Source organism: Notolepis coatsorum (genome assembly GCF_963971535.1).
Source record: "Notolepis coatsorum genome assembly, chromosome: 4".
Lineage (NCBI taxonomy): Eukaryota > Metazoa > Chordata > Actinopteri > Aulopiformes > Paralepididae > Notolepis > Notolepis coatsorum.
The window spans coordinates 44,441,642-44,447,641 of record NC_140168.1 but is presented as its reverse complement, the minus strand read 5'-3'; the positions used below and the strand labels follow the sequence as shown (position 1 = coordinate 44,447,641).

General features: G+C 46.7%; 1 protein-coding gene and 2 pseudogenes across 3 annotated transcripts in view; all 3 read right to left on the bottom strand.

Annotated features, from left to right (window-relative positions):
- LOC311226498 (beta-1,4-galactosyltransferase 1-like) overlaps positions 1 to 6,000 on the bottom strand; it is a 690,468-nt pseudogene that overhangs the window by 319,249 nt on the left and 365,219 nt on the right. The gene's annotated exons all lie outside the window — the stretch shown is intronic.
- The window catches only part of LOC311227561 (uncharacterized protein), a gene marked incomplete at its 3' end in the record, with an annotated part of 218,518 nt that overhangs the window by 25,848 nt on the left and 186,670 nt on the right, over positions 1 to 6,000 (bottom strand). The gene's annotated exons all lie outside the window — the stretch shown is intronic.
- Positions 1,677 to 2,869, bottom strand: LOC311227562 (alpha-1,3-mannosyl-glycoprotein 4-beta-N-acetylglucosaminyltransferase B-like; annotated as a pseudogene). The gene has a single exon. The product of its transcript is annotated as an alpha-1,3-mannosyl-glycoprotein 4-beta-N-acetylglucosaminyltransferase B-like (transcript).

Here is a 6,000-nt window from a genome sequence, read left to right as displayed (position 1 = left end):
GGTCATTGGAAAGTCTATGTGTGTTTGACTCTTTCTTTGACTCGTTTTGAGGGATTTACGTGAAAGTGAAGCAATAGAGCACATCTGAGACGCCTCCTTTCTGACGAGGTGACCCAGGTGTGGACGATGCCCAATCAAGTGGGGCATTGTAAGCCACTTGCCTCACCAACTAGCTCACTGCCAACTGATGAGAAGTGGCTCTCACACACACACACGCACACACACACACACACACACACACACACACACACACACACACACACACACACACACACACACACACACACACACACACACACACACACACACACACACACACACACACACACACACACACACACACACACACACACACACACACACACACACACACACACACACACACACACACACACACACACACACACACACACACACACATTCTTCCTCTCCCCCTCTTTCGCTCTCTATCTCACGCTCCCCTCTTATTCACTCATACATATTCTCTTTGTTAGACACACACACACACACACTCTCATACATACTCTCTCTTACACTCATCCCTCCCTCCTTCCATGTTTGGATTCTCAAGGAGAAGCAGCCCCCCCCACCCCCCACTGGGAAGGGGGATCAAACGTTTACACAGGGGTACCTCGCAGGGACGTACATGCAGAGTGCAGAGCAGCAGTGGGTGGTAAGAGGCTAGGCAGCGGTCATGACCACCATCTAAGGGGAAAGCGGCACACACTGGCACCACCCAAGTGGGAAAGAGGCGGGTCCTCGTTGAATATATTTAGGTTATTGTATTATATGAATGTTTATATGTTTATTTGTATAACCTTACATTGTAAACGGCATTAGGAATATTGATTGGATTTATATAGCGCTTTTTTCTAGACAAACTCATAATTTTTTACAATGTAGGGTGGAAAGTGCCTCCTTCACGCAGGCTACACAGGTTCAATGGATGATATCAGCCAATTAGGGGGAGGGATGATTAGGTGGCCTTGATGTCAGAGACCTGATTGGGAATTTGGCCAGGAACGTCGGGGAACCCCGTACTCTTTGCAACAGACGCCCTGGGTTCTTTAACGACCAAATTCGGGAGTTCCCAGCTGTACGATGTCCCTATCGCCGTAAAAGGGGCATTGTTACTGCCAAGTCCAGAGGACGAAGTGCTCCCTGCTGGACAACACCACCACTTTCTGAAAACGGCCTTGACCGGGGCTCGAATCAGTGATCTTCCGATCATGAGTCCAGAGCTCTACCCATGTACACACTACCGGAAATAACCTGTACATTCCAAATTAGATTTGACCCAATATTGCTTTATGCTGCATTATGATGACTCTGGTTTGAGGGCCTACACCTCTTCACCAATGTTTCACATATGTGATATGCCTATACGACAGAAACTCTCCAAGTAGCTGAAATTAAATCCTCCTTAGTCAACCAACAGGTGTTCACTTTTCATTTATTTATTTGTTTAAAAATAAATACACTATGTAGTAAGAATAATACATTACTGGGTGCTACTCCTCTTCAGTTACCTGTGTCCACTTCACAAGCTCTCAGTTTCAGGCACTTCATAAAAAAAACATCCTTTTGTAATAATAATAAATGTCTTTGTCCACTAGGGGATGAACTTTGTCCGAGTGTGTTGTGGTGCGGGATGGCTTCTGGCGTGTCTGGGCTTCCCCTCCTATTCTCAGCAGTCTTCAAACTTTAATGAATATCTCGCTCAATAGAACCCATACATGAGAGTCTGATTGGACCACCAAACGTAGAGCTGTAATTGGCTGCATCACTGTCATCTCTCCCTCTGCAATCCCGTTTTCAAAGGCACCGAGAACTGTCTGATCCTTTGTACTGAGGGGTGGAGCCAGTGACCAGCAACTCTCCGACGGAGGCATCGATGGGCTGTATCTCCACTGTGGTGTTGTAGAATCTGTCTCCGTCAGTCTCAATGTTTCCACTACGGAAGCGGTACCCTTTAACAGTGATGGGCTGGGAGAAGCGGATAAGGACACGATCGCCCCGGGCAGGTGTGAGCCCCCAGAAGAAGTCGTGTCCCTGGTATGCTCTGTCCAGGGTGTGCTGCTGGTAGGCCTTCAGACTGCTGCTCAGCACCGCAGGAGGGTTGGTATGAGCCTCGTACAAGGGCCGCTTCCCAAAGTCCTTATCTTTGAGACACTGTTGTTTTCCGGGTAGAGAGGAATGCAGGCCTACATGTTGGAAGAGTGACGGCTTATATACCTCAGTTTGAGTAACAACTTCTCTTCATCACAGTCTTTCGCGGGTTTCTCAGGGTTGCAAAACCTTCACCCATAGGATGTGGTCCAGCAGCCAATCAATGGGCTTGTCTTTGTGAAACATCAGGAAGAAGTCTGTGATCATCGGAAGGTCACGGGTGCGAAACATCTTACCTATGAAGTCCAGGAAAAGCCACTGGTCTGAAGACATCTGTGTGACGTGGGTCTTCATGGAGCTGTAATAGTCTGCCAACTGGACGTAGTAGGTGCCTTTGTTGGGGTAGAAGAACTGTGACAGGGAGACCACCTCCAGTAAACCTGAGAGCACCTCTTTATGAAAATTCTTCTCAATGATCTCTGCTACGCTGCTGACAGACTCTGAGTCTGTCTCAGCGATGAAGACTATGATGAGCAGGTCCAGGCGTTGGGAGGGAGACAGGTTGTACAGCAGGGAGCTAAGAGTGTTGACCAGGTATGTCTCTTTCTCACGCTTCACTGTTGGAATACCCAGCACCAGAGACACTCCCTTGCGGCCCTGTCCCAGGTGAACGTTGGGCGTGAGGCTGTCTGGGTGTAGCATGAGATGGGGCAGATAAAGGTAGGCATTGGGCTGGAGGAGGCCCATGGAGTTGTTGGGGTTGTCGGTCGTGAAGGAGCAGCAAGTGTGGGAGGTGTTGGCAGCTCTGGAGAAGTTCAAGTTTCAAGTTCTCAAGTTTCTTTAATAGTTGTCATACAGAAGTACAGAATACTTTTATACAAAATGCTTCTTTCTGTTACGCTCCAGAGACTGTGCTAGACAAAAGTTAAGTATGAAATAAAAGAAGTATAGCAAGTTAAAGTAAAAAATGGAAGTCATGTACGTAGACACAAGTGTTCAGTATGTACATATGTACAATGTTCAATGCAGGATAGCAGTAACTGAGTTACCATACAATATACTATGCAATATACTAATATACAATATACTATATAGTGCAGACCAGAAATGGGATGAGGTACAATTTAGGTACAATTTACAGTAAGGTGTCCTGAGGTATGGGTTGTAGTGCAAATATTCCTAATGCCGTTTCAATGTAAGGTTATAAAAATAAACATATAAACATTCATATAATACAATAACCTAAATATATAGTTTTGGCTCCTCTACACGGCCCCTAATTGTACCACACACACACACACACACGCACACACATGGAGCTTGTCTTGTGTGTGTGTACTAGTCCAAGTCTCTAGTCCTTGTCCGTATTACTTGTAATGTTAAATATTATGATGTAAGTATTATGTCTGTGTGTATGTGTGTGTATACTAGTCCTTTTTCCTGTTTACCTGTAATGTCAGGTTATGATGTAAGTATTATGTTGCACAGTCACAATGTAAGTTTTTTGTGGACCCCAGGAAAAATAGCTACTGCAATGCTGTAGCTCAGTGGTTCTCAAACTTTTTACACAATGAGTACCACCTGCGAACGTAGCTGGCTCTCCAAGTACCACCATATGGCCGACGTTAAAATACAGTCTATTCAGCTATGCACAGTTCACGCAGGAGAGAAATGTATTCCTAATACCATTATTTATTGTTAACTTTTGTCAGACACAGCCACAATGTACAAAGGGGTAGCACTAGAACTAGCAAACTCTTCCACACAACTCATACAATGCAAGGGGCATTGAGAACACAATAACTAACATTCTCACATAGCAAGTGAGAAAATTAAGAAGAACTGTATTTCTCTCTCTCTCTCTCTGAAGCAATGTCCTTCATTCTCTCTCTCTCATACACACACACACACACACACACACACACACACACACACACACACACACACACACACACACACACACACACACACACACACACACACACACACACACACACACACACACACACACACAGCATGTTGACAACTCACATAAGCAGGGCCGGACTGGGGAAATAATTCAGGCTGGGAAATATAGTGTGAAATATAGCCCCAGTCAGGCCACTTTCTAAGTGGGGGTCCCCCACCAGGAATTATTTTGTTACAAAGACTTTTTTCTGGGGGGGGGGTTATTACAGGCTAGGCATGTGTCAATGATTAGTGTTACGACCCTGGCTCAAAGGCCCGCAACCTATGTGCAAACCAACACCAAAACCCCGTGCTCAAACTCAAAATGCTACTATATCAAGGAATTACTGGTGTAAACTAAAGTACAAGGATAGAAGACCGTGATAGCTATCTGTTACCCAACACTTCTCTAACAGACCCTGCATGTGTGTTACCAGGGCTGGTTTTAAAGCTGCCAGCAGGTAGCCAATCAGCAGCAATTAGCTAATTGGCAGCCCTCACCTGCCTGCCCCGTGACACAGGAGTGATCAGGCCTGCATGCACAGTGACACAGGAGTGATCAGGCTCCTAGTACATAACACCTCCCCCACCAAACTGGTTGCCCAAGAGGCAACCACTACACAGCAACCCATAAACAAAACAAAAAAACAACTGTGACCCATTAGTTGTCAGGGCCACTACCACAACAGCGTTAACGGGTACCACAAACACCGGTACTATGACCGTGAGAGGGCGTCTGCTAGCACGTTGTCCCTCCCACGAATGTGGCGAATATCCAAGTTATACGCTTGGAGGAACAAACTCCATCGCATCAAACGATGGTTCGAGTTCACCATGCTGCGAAGAAAAACCAAAGGGTTAAGGTCTGTATACACAACAAGGGGTAAACTGGAGGATCCAACGTAAACATCAAAATGGTTCAAGGCAAGAACCAAAGCGAGCGCCTCCTTCTCTATAGTAGAGTAGTGCAGTTGATGCCTGTCAAACTTTTTAGAAAAGTAGCACACTGGGTGCTCCACCTCTAATGCATCCTCTTGCAGGAGGACGGCTCCAGCACCGAGGTCACTAGCATCCACTGCCAACTTGAATGGCAGTTGAAAATCGGGAGCTGACAGAACGGGAGCGCTAATCAGAATACCCTTGATGCTCTCAAAAGACTGTTGACAAGTCTCAGTCCACACGAAAGGTACCTTAGGACTGAGCAGATTGGTCAAAGGGGCAACAACAGAAGCAAAGTTCCTACAGAAACTCCTATAGTACCGTGCCATACCTAGGAAGCGCTTTAACTCCCGCCTGGTGATGGGAGCAGGGAAGCCCACTATAGCCTCCACCTTAGCTGCAATGGGGCACACATGCCCACGTCCAACCACCTTACCCAGGTAGGTAACCGTGGCCTGTCCAAATTCACATTTTGCAAGGTTAACTGTCAAGTTAGCATCACCCAACCGCTTGAACACTTCCGCCAGATGCTCCACATGTTGTGACCAAGAGGAACTGTGGATAACCAGGTCATCCAGATATGCCTCACAGAACGCTACCCTGGCCAGGACCTTGTTCACTAGCCGCTGAAACGTCGCTGGGGCATTTCGCATGCCAAAGGCCATCACTGTATACTGACAGAAACTCTCTGGTGTGACAAAAGCGGATATCTCACGTGCTCGCGGAGTAAGCGGAACCTGCCAGTATCCCTTTAGCAAATCCAATTTACTTACAAAGGCTGCTGAACCCACCCGATCGATACAGTCGTCCATCCGAGGAAGAGGGTACGAGTCCGGCTTGGTTACTGTATTAACTTTACGAAAGTCAGTACAGAACCGATGAGTGCAGTCTGGCTTATCAACAAGCAGGCAGGGGGAGCTCCACGCACTAGAACTGGGCTCCGCAATGCCATGTCTCACCATATAGTCTACTTCCTTACCCAAGATCTGTCGTTTTTCCGGATTC